The sequence below is a fragment of the Pygoscelis adeliae genome, unplaced genomic scaffold, assembly GCF_000699105.1.
Source record: "Pygoscelis adeliae isolate BGI_AS28 unplaced genomic scaffold, ASM69910v1 Scaffold156, whole genome shotgun sequence".
Taxonomy (NCBI): Eukaryota; Metazoa; Chordata; class Aves; order Sphenisciformes; family Spheniscidae; genus Pygoscelis; species Pygoscelis adeliae.
The window spans coordinates 5791953-5813955 of record NW_008825016.1 but is presented as its reverse complement, the minus strand read 5'-3'; positions in this window follow the sequence as shown (position 1 = coordinate 5813955).

Genomic DNA, 22003 nt, shown 5'->3' with positions numbered 1-22003 from the left:
GCTAGCGTTGCTTGCATTTCTTCAGTAAAAATTCTGATCTGGGGTTATACATGCAACAGTTCTGTGGTCACGACTCTTAGTGAGCAGAACTCACCTAGATAACCCAAAGTTAATTTTCCTGAGGCATTAATTCTGAAGTTAATGGTGTTACTCGTTTGAGTAAATGCCGCTCCCTCCAGGCGCCAGCACCGGCAGGTCCTGGTACCGCAGCTCTGAGGAAAGCTACCTGGAGATCACTGACAAATCACTTGCACATCATTTTAGTGACCCTATCTGAGCACTATCTGTTAAATCCACCTCCTCACATCTACCTCTTCCGTCTCTTTGTTCCCAAGTCTATTTCTTGCTGTCAAGGAATCTGAAGACTTGGAACTAGGGCCTGAATCATCAGAAAATGGCATGTACTGCTTTACTGTCCTTCTCCAGCATGAGGCTGAATGACTCTGTGATTTCCTATATAAAAAGTGTCTTTTGTGAGATTGTCTCTTTGTTTAAACAAAAAGAGAGAGAGGGAGAGAATGAAATATACTATGGAATACTCAAGCAGATGCTTGGCATTATATTAACACATGTATTATGGTGTATCATGTAATGGTACACTGTGGGGAATAGTAATGAATAGTTTGGAGCACAATAATGTGCATTGTTGATGTTTGTTAAAATAAAGATATTCAATTTATAATAAAAGGGATTAAAAGCTTAATTCATGACTATGTTAATATTTGTCTGCAAGTACACAGATAAATGGTAACGTACCTTATCACATTGAACACCTGCACGTACAAGTTCCTCTGCTGAGATCTCCATGGGATTGTATGTTTTACAGAGCTTAAACTTTCATTTCCCAAAATAATGATATCATTCATTTACAGATATAGATAGGCTCTTCTTACTCAAACTCTATCCTGAAATGAGAATTGTTACTTCAACTACAAAAATGTGGGATTAATTACCACAGTGATTGCCTGCTGCATCATCTGATGGTATTTGTATATAGAATTTATATATTTTGCAACAATCTGATTGCCTGACAGAAGTGAATTAAGACTTTCTAAAATACACTGTTGTTAAAGGTAAATGATACCTCCAACACAGATGCGAGGAGCCAGGCAGTGGTGGCAAACAGATCTCATCTTAACACAGATCTCCCAGTGTCTTCCCCGTATTTCCCACATGCCATCCTCTGTGAACAACAGAAAAGAATGTGCATTTCTGAAGAAAATGCATAATTAAAGAGGGTGCTTGATGTCTGAACTGTTTCATTGTTTAGCTCTGCTGTGCAAGTGTTTACAGGCATACTGGATGCCTGTGCAGTCTCAGTATATGTACTTGGAAGCATCCGAAGGACAAAATATCAGCAGAAGCTCCCTCCATATTTTCCTCCATGAAGAACATAGTCCAAAATAAAATGGCGATGATTCATACTCTCTTTGCTTACCAGCTTTACTTAAAGTAGGATCAGAAAAGGAAAACAGTGCTTTGAAAACCAGACTAAAAGTGACACAGAACTGTCCTGAGCAAAGTCACCAAATTGGGCACTTGGAAGGATTTGACTGCATGAAGACAGTTCAAAGAAATCCTGCGGACACCAAACAGGGACATCTTTCTGGAGTGAGGAAAATAATTCTGGAAAATGGAAGAGATAGCCAGAGATCAAACATGGCTGAATATTTCCAGCTAAATGCTGTGTGAAAGTCTGAGAGAGAACTCATTTCAAAATGGTATTTCACGACAATATATTTATTTTTTTAAAATAGAAGATTTCCTCTTATTCTTTAGATGAAACCACTACATCGTGTAAGCACCAAACACAATCGTAACTGTTAATGAAATAAACATTTTATTTGAAGCTTTGGTATGAAAGGCATTTTCCAGGTGCTCCCAGGTTTACGGTCATATCACATAGTCGAAATGTCCTGTCTAACACATACACAGCAAACCTGCTTAAAACTCTTGACTTTGCGGTCTTGTCCTCCGCTCAGGCAGGTCTCACGGACAATACATGGCTTCTAATCCTGTCTTCAGTGTCTCATGTTGGTTATACAGAACCACGTCCTCCCTCCCACTCTCTTCTTCCCCACACATGCTTTTTTGAACTTGTCCTGCCAGGCATACTATTTAACACATGTTCTATGGACTAGCGGTTTAATAGCAAAGTACAGTTTATTAGCCAACTCTCCCTTTTAGTACCTCATTTGCTTTTTATTCTGCAACTATATTCTCAAATAAAAGGAAGATTTTGTGGTTTAAAGTTTATTTCTAGCATGCAGTTTGATTTTTTGGTGCTGCAGCACGATGGAGAGATTATGACCCTCTTGGCTGTGTCAGATGCAGTTGTGTAGTATATGGCTACAGAGTTGTAGTCTATGTTGTGCAGTGAAAATTAAGCCTTTCTGAGTGTGTGTGTGTGTATGTGGCTTGTGTGAAGGAATGAGCACCTTACAAAACAGGAGAATCAGGGAGTCTATCATTTGAACGTCATCCTGTACCTTCTGAACTAGCTGTTCATTAAACATTTCTGGGCAACACGTTGGATGTGTGTAAATGCATGCATCGGGAGACATTTTGCATACCCAAGGGTGTGTGAGACACCCACCTTGGGCTGGCAGATGCCAGCTGGACCCAGTGGGAGGCTGCGCCTGTCTGGAACAGCAGCAGGAGGCTAGGAGTGAGAAATCTGAGGGTTTAGAGTTGTGCCAGTCACGTGTATTCCAGCAACCATTGGTATCCACCCATTAAACAGAGGAACTAAAGAGTAATTTAATTTAATTAAACCTGCATTTCTGTGATTAGTGCAACTACCAAAGCTCATTTTTCTACAGATTTGTGTCCCCTGCCTTTCCTCCACAGGCCACAGCAGTGGTCCTCCCCGTCGTCCCTCTCTCATGACTCAGCGGTGGGTTAGTAAGGAGTCTCCCACTGCTGACACCCAGGTCTTGGAACTTGTGGGAACCTTCTGTGTATCAGATTTGAAAGTTGGTTGACATTTTCCAGAGGGTTAGAAGTAACTGGAGAAGACAAGCAGCTGCAGCAGCAGTACAGCCACACAAGCAGGAAAGACAAAATCTACAGGCTAACCTGGTCCAACACGTCCTCCTGTCCCGGCCAGTCATAATTCTTAATCTCTTTATTTTTAACTGTCTCACAGAACAGAACATTTCCATGTATTGTAAGAAGAAATGTTCTAGTTAGGCCTCCATTTTGTATCTTAGATACATTTCAGCAGAACATGATAAGCTTTAATCTTTTACATTCCCTCTCCAGTTCATGTTCTTCTGAACGTTCATTCTTCTGGCTGTACCTAGTTACTAGAGACCTGCTCCTGACACCATTCTCAGTGGGGCGATGCACTTGGGATCCTGGGTAAACCAGAAACTTGCTAACAATAACTAAGAAGCAAAAGACATTAATAAATCTAAATTAAGCTCAGAGTCTTGCTACTGGGAACTCTGTTTTTCGCAGACTTGGATCTATTTGTAAATCTAAACTTTAAAAAGCACCCATTACCCGAGAACTAATATACTGTAAAAAGGCTGAAATCTGTTATTTCAGCAGCGGCTGTTTAGATGAAGTGACAAGCCCCTCACATTTCCTTGCATAGAGCAGCTGACACAAGGCCGACTGCAGGCTGGGAAGTTGAGGCAAGGTTTGCTCTGTGCACTTTTAGGGGAGCTACCTACCTCAGAGCCGGCAGGCAGAGAGGCGCAACAACACAAAACTGGCAGGGTGCTGAGGCGCTGGATCACCCCTATGAAAAAGAAAGGTGTATTCGGGCTTCCTCTGGCCTCCACAGGGGCTTGGGTGCTGGCACCTCCCTCCAAGGGGTTCTCACCACCAGCAAAGCAATAACGAAATGTGTCGTGTCACACAGTAATTTGGGATGATAAAACAAAATCACCTAGAGACAACACCCTGGCAAGACAAGATTTTCTCTAAATTATGACCCCGAAAGTTATGGAAGCTATGAAGAACCTCTGATCTGCTTGCTCCTGCATGCATGCTCCAAGCATGCAGATACACTACTAATACAAATATCTTTTGTCTAATTAGGGAAACAGTACTGAATACACTTGATTTTTAAAAACATGAATATACCTATCTCTGTTTCTCATGTATTCGGGAGATGAGACTAATAAAAATACCCTTGTTACATATTAAATGCCCCTACTGATCTACAGATACGTTAAATAAGAGTTGATGATTTTCCTGATAGTTATATTTTCATAAGTAAACCTTTCTTGACATAGCTGTTCTGCAGAAATAAAGCTGTACGCATTTATTTTAATTTTTAGTTCCATTTCTCTTTGTCTTTTTAAAATATATATTTTACCAAATTCTAATTAAAAATCTTTGAGTAGAATGTCTTTTATTTATATGTTATAAATTGGGGGAATGAAACTGGAGAAATTTTCAATTCATATTTTTCTATTAAAATTATATATATTTCTAAGTGACATCATTAAAAAAACTCTTCAAAAACTCCTTATTCACACTAGTATTTTAGATCTTTCTCTGAATGTATATTTTTAAAGATAACTACTGTATGTTTGGAGGAAGATCAGTTTCTTTTTTTTCCCCCTCTTATTTCTGCAGAATGACTTTCTTTTTAAACACTGGGACTTTTGTTATGTTAATCAGTCAGGGAACATTTCCAATTCAATTTTACCTGAGCGCTGGTCAGCTAGAGTTTCCTTTGTTTGATGTCCCTCGAGTCTTCCCTTGTCTTTTAAACTGTAATTTAGTTGGAGCTGCTGTCAATTTACTCCGTCCATTACATTTACAGTGATATTCCAGACATTGTCTTCTATTCAGTCCTAGAGAAGTTCCTCGACCTAAACAAAACGTGCAGGGAAAAATCCTATAGAAATCGGAAGTACAAGCACAGAACTCCTGTTCGTCTGTGTGCAATGCATGCATGCGAATAAAATTGTTGCTACCTACCAAGATTATTGATGTTTTGTTTTTAATCTAATAGATTCTTATACTCAAGAGAGCTACCAAATGGTATTTAATTAGGATTTTCAAGGAAGTGGACATGTCCCATACAACTGGGCAGCCAGCTTGCTCTATGCTCTGCCATGCCTTTGTAGTAATGAGATTTTAAACCCTGCTACTTTTTAACTCCACAGAACAGCCCTTAACATTAAGAGGTGGATTTTTTTATCACAATTACCAGCTGTCATGGAGTTCAACAAATAGAGCAATTTTCTTGCCCTTAGTCCATATCAGCAAGTTCCTAAGGCTTCAGTGCGCCAGGTGGGAAATTGTTGCTTTGAGCAGTGGGATGAGAAGGGAAAAAGCCCCAGAAAAAGGGTGTTAGAGCCGATTTTAACCATTCAGCTGCCTTGACTGAGGGTGATGCCAATGTCTGCGGCAGCAGAAGGGGAAAGTATTGCCTACACAAGCTTCCACGTGTGCCTCTGAAAGCTATTACCTAGGACTGGAGAGCTTAAAGATAAAATACTGAAATATCATGCCCTTTCCTGTATCTCCCAAAAAGAGAACAAAAAAGATGCGGTAAAAATAACAAATGACTGAGAGTAAAACTTCCAGCCCATGGTAGTGGTCTTGGCAGTGCCACATGGCCATGCTGTACTACTTCTCTTTACCATGAAAGCCAGCAAAAAAGTTTCTGTTCATTACAGTGGAAGCAAGATCTTGGCCCGTGATATCAGAGTTGTTCCCAAGTGCTAAATCTTATCTGAGAAATGAGGCATTCATTTCACATGGCAGTTGCCTTAGTTGCCACAGGAACGGTGTACGTGTCCAAGTACAGGGAAATGTGGCAAAAGCCCACCTGAATGGGCTTTTTCACTACTGATAGACATTTCATGGCATGAGAAGGTTTGTGGACCCCTGGTATAACATCAGACAACTTCTAGCACATGTCTTTTGATTCATTCTCCTTTTGGGTGGAGCCAGGACAAAGATATCTTTATCCCCTTGTTGGTGCCTTCACTAGATCTCAGTAAATCTATGGATCTAGAAAGGGAAGAAAAGGGAGTAAGGACTTTGCGAAGCTTGAGAGAAATGGAAACAGGTGGAAGTGTGGCATATATATCCCTCTGTGGCTCTACAGGCATTACAAAGAAGCCGAATTGTCTTTTTTACAAAGCTCCCCAGCCTGGCCAGGGTAGCTCTTGGAGCACCCTGCTGTGCTAGCATTGGGTTCCCAGGCCTTGGGTGAGGGGCAGGTACTGTATTGGCAGCTGGATACTTTGGGGCAGATTTCCGAGAGTCCCGAGGCCTGGGGTACGTGTTGTGTCAGGGGCCAAACCCCACTACTCCTCTGGCAGAGTGCTCCAGGAAGCTCTGCAATGGCATCACCTAGGGGTTTCTGTCGTTCTGCGTCCAGTCCATTTGGGGGATGATCGATCCATCCCCCAAAAGGCCATGGATCCACATTCACCAAGAACAGGAGTCTCCCATTTCAAACAAAAGCAATTTGGCCTGCTCCTGCAATGCCTGGTCAGCTGCAATTACTCTCATGTTGAATTTGGTTCTAAAGATACAGTAGACTTGGCTCCTTCATGTCCAGAACAGGCTGGAGGTTGCATTTATCCACATAAGCTCCAGAACAAAGAGGTGAGGCAGGTTCAGAAATGGCTCAATGTTTTGGGATATTCTCTTCAGAATCTCTGCTTTTCCCAGTTGGTTTTATACTTGCATCTATAGCCAGCTTTACCCCTTGAGGATAGGCTTTGGGAATGTCTCTAGGCCAGCCAAATAATGAAGCTGTCAATTTATTCATTTGCCACTAGTGTGAAGCTTAAAAATAGGAAGTGATCAATAGTTAATGACAGAACGGATGGAAAAGCAGGAGCTGCCTGCTCTCTGCCAACAGGCTTGACAAGGTTACTGTTCTGGCAGTACGCAGACACTTGTACGGCCCTAACCTTCGTCAGCATTGCTTGTTGTAATTATCACAGGTCTTCCCTGGCATTTACCTTCCACCACTCACTCAGCACAAACAATTCTCAGATTGTTTTTCCATTATAAATTGTATTTGGTACCCAGATTTTAAAAGGGCTGTGTTATGGATTTCTTCCTCTGTCCTGTTGGGTTGGTTTTGTTTTTCCTTTTAGTTATGATGGTAGATAGTCTGTGTGCTTGGTTTAATTGCATTCAGTCTCACCGACTGATACACTGATGTTCTGTACACGCTGCATATTTGAGCCACGTGTATGGATTTGCATTTCATTCTATGTACAATCAATGAACCTTGTTTTAAAAGCCACTACAAAAGCAGAGGTCAGTTTCTGCAGACTGTGATTCTCTATGTGGGACAGCTGATGTATGGCAATGCGGAAGCTGAGCAGTGGGTCTCAGGGATACCCTTCAGCCGAGATGAACTGGGAGGTTCCCAGCACCCACAGTCCTTGCTGCAGGGAGTTTGCAAGCTCAGGCAATTCATCCACTCCTTGGTGTGACTGGGCCGGCTTCTGCAACCAGGAGAGCCAAAAGCATAACCAGGCCTAACCTTGGTTAATAGGAATTTTGTGATTGACTTTGGCTGAGCCAGGGTTTAGCAGTTGTTTTTAAGGGAAGCTCAGATCCTGATGGTGTCTGATACTTACTGTTTGAGGCCAGCTTTGGTTATTGCCTGTGCTTAATGTATCCTTGAAAATTGCTTATTTGCTGATGGCTGCGTTAAACAATAGAGGCTAGTTACTTACAGGGAACAGTTACTTATGTGTGGAAAGTAATTGGTTCCACACCGAAGAAATGGTTTATTTCTATTCCAGCATTTATCTGGGCTGTAATGTATAGTAATTATTTTATTCCCTTACAGTATAGTTTGTGATATAAATACGTGTGGGATATATGTGTTTTTTAATGAAACAATTTAAATTTATTTTGTCTGTTGCTTACAAAAACATCAAGAAAGTTTTTTTTATCTTTCGAAGCTGACAGTACCAGCAAAATTTATGTAGCAAGGAAAAGACTGCTACAAAATGCCTAATTATAACAAGAAGAATTACAATTGCCTAATTATAACAAAATTACAGTTTAACCAGCTTATGGTTATATCTTAAATAATATTGATTTTTAATCTAGGTGCACTGAGAAATATTATGAATGTTGCTTGTGTACCAAACTTTAAATAAGGGGAAAGGACATGCCACAAGGACCTTAAGTGTTGTTTACTACGCAGCATGGCTGTAAAGAAAGTTGTGTGAGTTATGGGTTATATTGATTGGGTGGCCTATTCAGAAAAATCAGGGGAAAGAAGTCAGGTTCTAGGTTAGTACAGAAGGAAAATTGGTTAGACTGTCTGGAGAAGGAGGAAAAGGAGTTTTAGTGCTCCTTGCTGATTTTGGCAGGATGTCTTTTTTTCCCTTTTTAAAAACAATTTAAGTTAGATTTCAGAATGAAGATTGTTTAAAAAAAACCTATTGAGATGAATTTCCCCTCCATTGTTACGTTTGAAGTTTGCTGAATTTGACCCGAACTGATGACAAAGACTCTGTTTCAGCAATGACACCTGCTCGGCTCTCTTTGTAACTAACTCAAGAAGCTTCTGCCGTGCCTCTGTACCAGACTTCCCTGGTCACCCACTGGGATCATAAGCTGGGAAGAGGCAGCTACAGCAGTACCAGAGAAGTAGGGGACAGGCTGTGATGTAGGACGGTGATCAAACCACTCCTGGTAAATGCTACACTTGCCAGGCACTGATGGCTGTTCAAGGACACTAATCACTGACTTTGCCCTTGTGTTCTTCTTGTCCTCTTCTACAGCTGCTTCTTTATCTTGCCAACAGTCCTTTCTTTATTATTTGTATAATTAACATATTTTAATTAGGGTTATTTCTCTCCTAGCCTTGCTGAGGTGATATTTTCCCAATATTGCTTTTTGTAGCATTCCTTCTAGCCTTCACCTCAGTACTCCTGTCATTGCCAGCAATGAAGCAAAGCTGGATTTAACTGCAGTGATGTGTCTAGGTGCATCCCAGAGCCCTGGTCCCTTAAGCATATAGAGATAGTTTGGATAGTATATGAGTATACTGGACAGTCTGCCCTCTGACTATGTGCCAGACTTGTATTTGGTGGAGACCGCAGCGTTGGGAGAAAAGGGGAAATTTGTATTGATCAAACAGTGGATCATAGCATAAAACAGCGCTGAGATACATTTAGGTCCATAAACTCTTGCATCCCTCAATTCATATTTAAGGACAGCCATCCTGACTCATTCAGGACATCCTTGGATGTGTTATTGCAGTTGTTTCGGTGTCAAATGTTTGGTTTTCAAAAAATGAAAACATGCTGGAAATCATCAGTTTCTTATTGTGTGTGCATGGGACTTTTTAGTCTCACTGTGACTGAATTAAAACAAGAGTCCTTGCTGTATGATTGACAAGAGTTTGGAAAACCTGACACATTCAGAAAATAAAGAAGGTGCTGTTCAACAGGCCAACCAAAACATACAAAACAGCTGAATTTCTACCTAGTGCACATCGAAATGTATTCTCCATCAGAAAATAGCAATTATTGAATACATCATGTACAATGACATCAGGGAGCAAAATGTTCCTCATGCTGCCCAATGGACCATGCTGGAACACCTGTTTCATATCATGAAACCATTTATAATTACTACCCAAGAAGTGAGAGCTGAAATGGCATCATTAAATCCAATTCTGCCACTTATGTCTTTGTTGAAAATAATCCCTAAGGGGCAGGGGGGAGAAATAAAACATATTAAAAACACATTCACTCATTTTCCAGTGCGTTAAATCTTTGAGCCATAGAAACAAACAAATATTGATACTACACGGAGTCTTAGAGCTGATAGTTACTTCCATGACTCTACACTGAGAAATAGTCATTAAATACCCTTTTTTTCCCCCGGAAGATGATGAGACACTGGTACTTTCAAACAACTTCACATTGATCTATTACCTGCTTTGGGCTCTACCCCTTGTAAAAAGCACATTTTGTGCTTTTTTGTTTCTACGTCAGTAAGTAGTTTTAAAGCAGTAAGCCTCTTTTGTGCTCTTTTATATTCTTTTGTGCTCTAGGGTACTCAAGTGGCCCTTGTAGTAAATATCCACCTTTGCCTATAACTAGGTGGGGTTTGTGCCTCAGGCTTTCGTGTGACAGCCTGGCCAAGGGAAGCCACGTACTCAGGAAATCCATGCTTTGCTATTGCATTTCATCAAATTTTGGCTTGAGTGCAAACACCACTGGACATTCAACATTAGGGGAAAAAAAAAGGAAGTGACATAAGTGGCTCTGGGGCAGCTGTAGGTAGCAATGAAGCAGGGGTAGATGTGCAGCCCTGTGGAGCCATCTGGTACCTCTGCCCACATTAAAATAGCAAGGTATGGTCTGAGGCGCTTTGTTTGAACACAAGGCCTGGTACAACTGCACTGGATGTACAGAAGTTGTTTTTGCTTAGGGTACATCATCTTTTTATTTCTAGTTCAGAAAGAACTAACTTCCCGCTGACTGCAAAATACACTTCAAAGTACCTACCCTGATTATTTGAAGCTGTCCATGGGAATTGCCTAGAGTGGGCTATTCCTCCAGCCATTATCCCAAGACATCCTACTCTCAATACATTTTAAGTGGGCAGAAGGAGGATGCTTAAGCACAGACCACTTTTTCATGAGTTGGGACTATGGCATTTCTCTCCCAAACAGTAACAAACATCTCACCACTTTTATCATTGACTGGCAAACTCACTGCTTTCAATGGATTTTGATCCTGTTATTTCTGTGAAGAAGGGAAGGTACAGATTATAACATTTCTGTTCCTGTACGTTAAAGAAGTGCTGAAATACTATAAGAGTAAAACCATGCATTGTACCTTGACAGGTATCAGTTTGGCTAAATAACAGATCAGAAGAAGGAGATGATGCACAGCTATAAAAAGGGTGAATTTGACGTGACTGGAAGAGGGGAGTCAGAAGACAGTTTCCAAATGGGTGATGGCATCACAGTTGCAGGCTAAACCCACCGTTCTAGCAAATGCCAGGAAAGCTAGGAAGGAGAGAAAATTAAAGCTCAGTGAGAGACTTGGAAGAGAGCTCTGGAGTGGTGTCCATGACTGAGTTTTTGAATCTAAAATGACATGGGAAACAAAAGACAAGTGGGTGAGTCCAAAATGAAGACCTTCCACGTGACAGAAAGGCTAGTGATATCATGGACAGAGATGAGGTTTGAGAGGATTTGAGTGATAATTTTGGAGTTAATTTGTTTATTTTATGCAGTATTTACTATTTTGATTGTTTTATGAGTTTCTGGTTCATCTTTGTGTGATTTTCAGAGGTAGAAGCCTTGTTCTGATGCTGTGCTGACTGTAGCCTACATGCTGGGCTAACTAGAACTGTTTGCTGATAACCCCAATTTACCTCCTAAATTCTTCACTGAATCCTAAAAGGACTAACTGAAACTCTTCCAATTCCGCTGTTTAACTGAGAAACAATTATTGTCACCAACAGCGAAGGTCATGTATGCAACTGCTAGCTATTTTCTTGCTAGGGCAGGTGGTGACCAGTTTTCTTTCCCTTAGAGCCAGTCCGGCTATGGTGAAACAGAAGGGGAAAAAGTGACGAGTCTTACTACCGCCAAGGAAAGCACATCAAGAGCTAAATTTTCTCTTGTCACTGTCCTTCTGCAGTCTTCTAAAGCTCCACTGCTGGCTTGGCTAGCTTGTGGCAGTGCACGGTCCCATTACTGTCAGAGCAGTATGGGGGCAGGTACAGACAGCCACATGCTGTCTGTACATGAACCAATTCCAGGTTCAAAGTGGTGCACATTTTAGTAGCTTTGCCTGGACCAGCATGGCTATGCTGCCTCTGGACTGGTGTGTGATCTTGTCTTGCTGGCACAGAGGAGTCACATTTTAGTTTTGCTCAGGAGCGTGCATTTGAAACCATCACCCTTTTGACTCCATGTAATGCACTGTGGTTCCCATCACAGAGCAATCTCCTAGCATATGAATTTGATTCTTTTTGGATGAAATGAAACTGGAAGATGCATTCTGGGAGGTCACCTAATGCACTCCAACCACTAATAGGCATGTTGCTTCTGGGAACAGAGGAGAGCCAGTCTGAAATGAAACCACCTGAAGAGTGCAGGCTTCAGGTCCCCTGCACCAGCTGCTTCCCCTTACAAATCTTCACCCATGGGGCCACTATTTGCCAAATAATCACAGCTTATATGATCAGTAGGGCAAGGGGCAATGCATGGGTTATTTCTGTAAAGGTGTTGCTCTCACAGTTTATTTAGTAAAGTACTACCTTGGCTACACCAACACTGTTGCAGTTCAGCTGCCCACTGTGTTTTTTATACCTGTATTTGGTACACAACAGATGAGTATTTTGTGGTTATATGCATGTGTGTCTCTGTGTGTGAATATGTATACAAACATACACAAACCTGCGGTTTGGATGTTTTATAACATAAGGTAATGTATTAGATTTTTAGTCAGAGCATCCTTTTGTCATAATGCAAAACTAATTGTGGTGTTGTGTGCTGGAGGTCAAAGTTGTTATAATAAAACATCCATCCTGAAGCTTTTTAGAGGAACCTGTTTAAAAAGGTTAAAGTGGGTAATTATCACAACCCTAATTTACAACTACTTGGCAATAAGAGTTGCTTTTCAATGAACCATTTATTCATGATCTGCTGCTTCACACTGCAGGATTCTTCTTGACTAGGTTAGAAAATGTAATTAATAAATGATAGGATTATTTATGGTTCACGGTGCCAGATTGGGAAATACAATGATATACAGAATGAGCTAAAAATTATTCTTACAAGCAGAATCTTGGTTTTTAATCCATGGATTGGATTGTCACATTACTTGATATGGTGTGGTGAACTCCTGATGGTATTCATAGGACATTATTTTGTTTGTCATCCTAGCTCCTCTGTGTGCCAATAAAAATGGACATGCTCCTTTGAGAACAGAGTTAATGAACGCTGACATGTTAATCTTTCTCTAGTTGAGGTAGGGTGGCTTTTGTCTTTGTGCTTGGTTTGACTATATTAGTGATTCTCTCAAGCCCCCCTGGAAGATGGTTATATTTTATAAATATAAAATGATCCTCTTCAAGAATTTATTCTAGTAATACTAGTTAAGGAAACATGTCTGCTAAATACAGACAGGCTTTCTCAATTTCAGGTTATAAAAAATATGCTAAAATTGGATGATGTCAGCTCTAATGTATTTATTCATGGGCAAAGTGCCTGGTCATGTGTGACTGAAGTTGAAATTTTGCTATGACCTTCAAAACCTGTAGTATCTAGGCTTAAGAGGAAAAGCATCCTGAGTGGTAACATTTTATATTCTTATTGTTGTTAATTATTGCTTGGATAAGAAGTTTTCACAAGGAGAAAAATATTTTATACACTGATTTCTACACAGTCCTATAGAAAACCAGCAAAAAATCTGAATCTGAGGCACACTGGCTGTCTGCCATGCTTTCTACTGATAACATACTGGAGCTAATTAATGAAAATCTAGGCTTTAACACTAAGTTGAAATGTACTACAGACCAATTCAGTTTCCAGTTTATTCTCAGCTCAGATCCCTTTTAAAATGCTTTCCTACAGTGATTCTAAAATTTATCTGTGCATGTAGTTGATACTTCCAGAAGTGACCTACTAAGAGAATTAAAAGATGTCTTTAAGTTTTGAAGACGGTTTGAATCCCATGGCTTTAGAATTTCAAATGGCAAATAACACTGCACATGAGAATAATGGATGAAACCCAGGGGATTTACAGCATCACAGAAGGGTTGAGGTTGGAGGGCACCTCTGGAGGTCATCCAGTCCAACCACCCTGCTCAAGAGGGGTCAGCTACAACAGGTTGTCCAGCACCACATCCAGATGGGTTTTGAATATCTCCAAAGATGGATATTCCTCAACCTCTCTGGGAAACCTCTTCCAATGCAAATTTAATACAGATTTAATTGTTGTAACAACATTTACTTTTACGTATGGGTAAACTTATGCTTTTCTGTGTGTGCATTTGCATACAGATGCATATGTAAAATAATACTGGGATTTGACTTTTGTTCTTAGACTGAGATTAATTTATTGCAGCATTACTGGGTTATAGTTCCAAACACTAATTTAGACTCAGGTACTGTTTCTCTGTTGGAAGCAATGGTGCCTGCATAAGTTTCTCCTGATTTTGTTTTAGATTAAACATACAATTTGAAATGTAAAATGAATGCTTGAATTTATCACAAATAGATGTAAGAAAATGTCAAAAATGTTGTAAAGGTTTCAAAAATGAAGGTGAAATAATGAAACTTGATGAAATGGGGAAAATATCTTGCTTTTTTTCGTTAAGCCCTGAAAATTTTGCAAAATGGAAACACAGGATGCTTTGTTCAGTTTCCTGAAGAGGTTGTTCTTCTTTATCTACTATCTTTTCTATATACCAAACATACAGATGAATGGGTAAAAAGGCTCTAACTTTTGCAAATACCACTCTTGGAGTCTGCAGGCTATTTGAACTTTGTCATGGCATGTTCTCCTTCGTCCCAAGGTTCTTGCATTTTTTGTAATCTGGGAGGATATCCACTTCTGCTTCTGTAATATGGGATGTTACATGGAGAACCAACTGTTTTTCAGTCTTCTCCAATGTCTGCAAGGAGTCTGTCTGACTCCAGGCATGGCTCAGGAGGGAAAAAGTGTTAATATGTTCCCCAGCCCACATACCTTTATACTGCCTTTTTCCATCTGTGTATGAACAAGAATCTTGGAGATGTATAAATCCGTCTCATTCAAAGCCCCAGGCACTGCAAGTGATAAAAAGCCTGTTTATTATATTGCCCTGAACCTATGGCAGCCCTGCTGGTCTGCAGCTTCTATAGCAAGTCGTCTTCTTTATGAGAGGAATATACACACTGAAAGATTTTTGCTGTGGAAAACAAAAAGCTTCGCCCTCTAAAACATCAAAAGGGAATATTTGGCCAATGTGTGAAGAGACGTACTAGACTGCTAGCCTTTTTATCACTTTGCTGTTAGTATTTGCTATGGTTTCTTTCCTTGCAAAATTGTAGTATTTTCAACATTCACCAGAACTCTCACGTGCTGCTGTTTGAGCTTCTTTGCTGTTTTTGTAATGCTTCAAGCATTCATAGTTATGAGGAAAACTTACATTTTCTTTCTTGCCTGTACCTGTTTTTCGTTTGGTCTTTCTTTTGCATTGACCCAGTTTATGAGAAATAGAGAACTAATCCAAACACCTTTGAATTAAGTCTTCTGGATACATACATAGTTCTCATTTTCCCTGCTAGAAAGAACTAGAAAGACTGTTGCTCTTCTAAACCTGTCTTCCCAGATTGCAAAGAGGCTCGATAAGGAAGATACCAAAGAGGAAATTTGTGACTATTTTTTCCTTGTAACTATTTGGGGTAGGAGAAGTCACTGTATTCCAAAAACCAGAGACAGCTCATATGAGGGAAATTGTCTCCTCTACTTTTCCAAAAAAAATGAGATTAAATGTTTGTCTTTCTTCAGGTGTCTTCTATTTCTTCCTAAATTTCATAAAGAGGAAGGTGAAGATCCTACAGAAAGTGTGAAGACATTTGTTATATTTTGCATAGGAATTGTCAAATTAATATTCCTGAGTTGAGCTTTGTTTGAATGACATTCAGCCAATATCTGATCTGTGAAGAACAGTGATATTTTTCCTATTTGGTTAAATGTATGATTCAATTCAACCTTTTCTGTGTTTTTTTTTTTGCTATTTCTTGGTGATTGACAGGTCAAAAACCTTAGACATTCAACAATTTCTGCCTCAATATTGTGTTCTCTTCTTATGTGTCCTTGTCCTCCAAGGTTTTAAATCATTCTGCTTCATTCACCCATAAAGTAACATCCCTTTATGTGCAGTTACAGGAGGTCCCTTGCTATCTTTACCTTGCTTCCAGCATTTCTACATAAACACCTGAGGAACTTTTTCTTTGTGAGCTTATTTCTGTCACGATATTTTTCTTTTTTAGCTCCATTTTCTTATTTCTAATTTAGTTTGCCTCAGCTCAGCTTGCCTAGTCCCCTGTGTGGCTGCATGAGGAAGAGGTAGTCTAATGTTATTTTTAGTGGTGGATGAATAGTCTTCTATTTTTAATCAGACAGTTTTCATATTCCAGTTCAGAAGTGGACTAATGCATCCTGTCATAAATACACGAATTCCTCCTCCCTCATCCCTGTACACACACACCTGCATAAGTGTCAATTTAGGCAAGTCATGTGGCCTAAAATTTCAAAAGATGTTAGATTATTTAAACCAGCCTATTCTTTGGAAATTGCAGGGCATTCGTCCTTTGGTAGATCAGTGCAGTGATCAAAATCACTAGTCACCTCTGAAAATTAGACCAAAAGATGCCATTTTTGAAGCAGAAGGGAGAACAGAAGCACCTTGATCCAGCCTGGGCTCTGGGAGATGCTGAGGTTATTATTTCCACGGTTGCATGCGTGTTTATACAATAAAGGACATTTTGGGGCAACGCAGATGAAGGAGTGCAAGCACACCTGCCTCAGGTACAGGAGATGGTTGGAAAGGCACACTAAAGCACTCCCCACCATGCATGCCCAAACATCTGCTAAATTACCCTGGAAGTTGCAACGTGTGCATTGGCGACACACAACTTTGCCTCCTATGGCTGCACTGCAGACAGGAGTAGCATTGCTTACAAGGTGGTGCAAACTTGCGGCATTCATGAGACAGCTCATGATTTTCAATCTTCCTGGATGATTAAGCCTTTATTTCTCCTGTCCTCAGTAACCCAGCTGTTCTCTGCTTTCCTTTCCTTGACATTATGCAGTTCAGCTTCTTTTGATCTTGAATATAGTCATTTCTCAAGCTATTGTATCAGCTGCGAGTCTTTTATTCTTCCTAGAAGTATGTTGTGGCACATCATCTGCAGAGGGCTCTATCTCTAGAGATGCTCCGTAAACCCATTTTGCTATGCATATGCACAATCCCTGCCTGAGAGCACTGTGCCATCTCTTAGCCGCATGGCACAGGAGATAATAGGACTTTGCTTCACAACCTGCGTGAGTGACAGAAGTTCAGCACAATGAATTGGCTGTGCCTCTTGTGAGCAATCTGACCATCCCAAATAGACTTGCAGTACCATGACATCATATATTGTCTCCGTCTCTCCCTCTCTTTCTCACCTAATCATCCGTAGAATGAGGACACACAATGGTGTGTTTGTGTATCCTTTGGGATCAGCAACCAAGTCACCTGTGAATTATATAGGTCAACAGAAATGGAAGTTAAGATTTGGTCCACGTGCATTCTTCCTGTGTCATCAGAGAGTACAGACAAAACAAACATAGGGATACACCATAGGCATTTATTAAATGTTATTAGAATTGCTTTATCTTGGGGAGAATGAGAAGAGGAGGGATTATACCTCTGAATGCAAAGCTTATTTACTCTGACCCCAAGTCATCAGAGGGGCCATTTTAATTAACATAAAACAACTTGTCTCAATATAAACATGCCACAGTATAAAACTGGCAGGTCCTGGTACTTTGTAGGCATAAGGCATGTTGGGTATCAGTGGAAAAATGATAACTTCTCCTTAGTAATGCTCCTAAAGCTTTTGAGTGGACTTCTGGAATGCGCTAACACGGACACTGATTCCTTTCTGCCTTTCCCTGAAATTTATCCCTTCCTTGTCATTTCCCCCTGCATTTTCTTCTACTTTTCTGGGTAAACCATTAATTTGTAATCTGTGTTCCCCAATTCCAGTCAGCAGGATCCCTGCTTCCAGGACCCCATTTACAAGTTGCAAGTATGTTTGCGCACCCATTTCCCACCAGCCACTTCCCTAGGTGCTGCCTATAGTCTATTTTCTGGAATATTTTCTTTGTTTCTAGGAGACTTCTTTCATTTCTTGGTTAAGTTTCCAGCAAGGCATCAGCTATTTTATCACAGGTGGGAACTGAGGAAGCACAGGGTTATGGCTTAGCTCAAAGTTTTCTGATTTCGTTCAGCATACAAAATAAGGCAGAAAGTATAGTTCTGGGAAGAAAAGGAACTGTGAGTATTGATATGTCAAAATGACCCGAGAAATGGCTTATGGGCTTGGAAATATTTTATTTTTTTCCCAACTGTGTCAGTTAGGCTAATAAATGATACTACCTCACCCTACAAACCCTGCCATTTGAAGTGCTTACAGGTGAGTGAAAGCAGAGTTAGAAACAAGTAAGAAGCACCAAAGATATTATGAAGTAATAAAGGCATCCTGGCTGTAACTGCAACCTGCTGAGACAGATAATTAGTTTGAATGCTGGCAAGATATAAAGCAGCTTTGAAAAAAAGTGGTGGTGAGGATACAGACAATGAAGGCAGGGAAAAAATGAATGTGATCATCCAAACACAACCACTAAGGCTGGAGAAGAGTGAGAATGGAATAATGCTATTGGATCTTTGAAACTGGGGAGGGGAATACTTGGAGTTAACAAATCCAGCAAAATATCAATAACAGAAGAAAGTACTAAATTATGTAACTTTGCCATCTATGCCCTAATCAAAACAAAGAGCATCTTGGATCTGCTTCTCACGACATCAAATTCTGCTTTGTTAAGAAAATAAGTGAGGCAGTGTGATAGGTTGTTTTTTTGGTTTATTTTCTAATTTCTGTGATATACTGAAGAAATCACCCATTATATCCTGCAACACATATGCTATTACACATTTTCATTTCATCCTATTGTGTATGATTTCACTATTTACAGTGTATTATGTTTGTTTTCAATGTGCTTGAGCATTTTCATTACCGTTTTTGGGTGTGAATAGACTCCATATAAGGAGCTGGTCTGTCCTAAGCCTCTTAGCTCGAATCTACCATTCTAGATCTGCAAAGATTCTGGAATCCACTTTCTTTATTAAAAGAAAGAAATAAAACAGCCAAATTTTCAATTAAATTCTGACACAGATGGACATTGTTCCATCGTAGGAACCGTTTACTGAAAGACTCTCAGGGAAGTTTGTTGAAGCCAACACACAGCGGTTTGCAAATTTACCTTTTATTTAGCTCAAAAATCTCTCATTTAAATTTCTACCCAAACACAAGGAAGAAGCAGTCTAACTAGTTTGGAATTAATTTTATTACTACCTTTAACTCTCTTCCCTCTACCCACATCCTTTCAAAACAATTTTTAGACTCTCTTATTACAAACATATTGAGAGATTTGTCATAAATACTGTACTGATTATTATTACTATGAACAATCTGTTCATTGCATTACTGGTATTAGAAATGGAAAGACCAATTAGACCTGTTAACCCATCTTTTTGTCAGTAAGTTGATTGGGAATTACTGAAGCGTAACAATTCTAAGTGGCTTTTCATGTGAATGCCAAGCTAAAATGGATATTCAGAGATGCATTAAGCATTTTTACCTGGCACTGCATTTTTCATTTAAATATCTACATGTTAATTTGCAGAAGTGCAACATAAACATGGCTCAGGCTTCTGTGCATCCTCTTTCCAGTATTTGTACACATGTAGTGTTGAATAGTAAAATTGTAGGCCAAATGTTGTGAGTAAGGACTAGGAGTACAGTTAACATGGATTACTTAGGCAAAATACTTAGAGAGTGATACATCTGGCAGGTATTGTAAGACTACAACAGTCACAGGCAAAAATTGTTAGTTGAGACTAATGTCTGAATGCATTTAACAGAGGGAATTTTTTAAAAGATCAAGACAGCATTTCTTATGCTGAAGCTTTATTTCAGAAAATGGCTTATCCAAGCAGACAGGAGTTCAGAAAATGGCAGTCAGTGAAAGATAACCATGCGAATTACCCACGGGAATGGTGCTAGAGATGAACAGCAAACAGGATATCTAGAAAAGAGTATGTTTCTTTTGCTTTATGAGCTAGTCTAGTCAGAAGGCAGTTGATATAATCAGAAATTCTTCGGTAAAGAAATATACAGATGGCTGAAAAATTATGACGAAATACTTCTTTCTTTGGAATTTGCTGTTCTCTTGAGATCAAAAAGCTCCTTTGAGATGGCTGGAAAGAGAGGGCAGGTTCCTGGAAAGGCTGCAGTCGCAGAGCCCGGCCACCTCCCCAGCCTGAGCTTCCTAGATGTGAGGCTGGGAGACAACCTGCTAGAAGGTCTGTTCCACAGCTTGTGGTATCGATTTACTTTCATTAAGGATCACTAAAATGTGTAATCTTATTCTGAATCAAAATAAAAACACATTTCCCTAACAAAATCTGTCAGGCAATTGGAATTATGTATTCCTGTGTAATTCTGCTTTTGTGGTTCTTTTTAAAATGAAATTATACTGAAACATAAGTCAACTTGCATAGCCTCCCTCAGTAACCCACTGATCATACTTCTCTGTGCCAACCTGGGTCAGATAACACGGTGGTATCAGATACACTGGCAGCAGCAGCAGCCCAGTGTAGCAACACATTTACTCACAACTTTAAGAAAGTTCAGAGACAATTTGCCATTGTCACTAGTGTGCTTTTCTTCTCTCCCTGGGCTATAAAATGCATTCCCTTGACCTTTGACTTATTCAGAGGTGATTTGCCAAAAGAGATCTTTCCCTCCATCTGAGAAGAGCCAGTCCCCTTGTTGCAGTAGAGATGAATAAAAAGAACATCATGTATTAAGCTAAGCAACTGAACCAGGAGTTACAGAAATAAACGAACCTCCTTTCCTTGTACCCCTTAGGCACCTGGCTGTTTCCTATGTAGGCATACAGAACATCTCAAAGGAAAACAAGTTTATATACTGACCACTTAGCTATCACTAAGACTTTCTGCAGGTTTCTGGAAGGAATACTATTTAGGAAAACACATTCTTCTCTCGGCGTCATCACTGGACAAAAGCCCTAGGGACCACTTAGCCTTCCAGGCCACCCTGAATACTGAAAACCTCAGTCCCCATGAGGGCAACAGGGAAGTTGGGATGTTGGGTCTGCGAGTCTTACAGGGAATACCTTGCCAGGAGATCCAGGGACCCCTGGGGTTGGGCTGTGTTAAGTTAATCACCTTAGCTGATTTTGTCAGACAGTGAGAAGAAAGGCAGCCTGAAGTTTACCCCAGACATAAAACGTTAAAGGTTCTAGGTTTAACCCTAAGTTAAAATGAAGCCACTACATTACTCACAAGTATTAATTGGAAGCTATCTCAGTGAAGTGTATGTGAAAAGGCATAGCTAATTGGTAATGCTTGCACCCAAGAAGAAAGGATGTTTACTAATTTCAAAGGCAAAAACCTCTCATCCATCTCTTGACTGCAGTTTCAGGAAGGCAAGTATGAGTCACTGGGAACACAGTCTAGTGCTTGTGCCTGGGAAGAGCCTACGAGCCTTTGTGCTCCTCTGCACTGGCATTCCCGGAGTATCTGCTCCTCCTTACACATTCTGGGAATGAAATCGGGGGAGACTTTCTAGCAAACTGTGCTGGAGCTGATTGCCGTCTGGGGCTGGGTTTGGTAAGGAAAGGGGTAGACAGCTTGGGGCAGCAACCAACTCAGCCTTGTCAGTTAAATCTGCCTGCAACCCTCAGCTGGAGACCTCCAGCTCCCCATATAGCTACGAGCATATCTGCATTCCAGTCTGTCCATGTTTTCTGGTTTGGGGTTTGTTTTTCTTTTTCCTGACAGGAACATGTCCATAAACAAATTTCCTTTACTTTTTGACTTCTTTCATTTACCCAGTCAAAATAAAAAAGTTTTATATGCAAAATCCTTGACAAACTCCTAGTAATTTTCATATATATATGAAGATTGCACAAACAGATTTTTAGATATATTTACATGTATGTATATAACACAGAGCTATCATGACATGAAGTACCATTTTCTGAGGTGGCAAAATCAGCCTGGCCAAGCGATTCTTACAGAAATTTGTGATTCAGCTAAGTTTCTGAGGTATGCTGAATATAAATTTGTGAAGCAGATGTTTGTAAGATAGTCCACTCATGAACAGAGGTTTTAGGAGAGTTCTTGGTGAAAAATCTTAGACTTTTGCTTTGCACTAATATAGGAAAAAAAAACA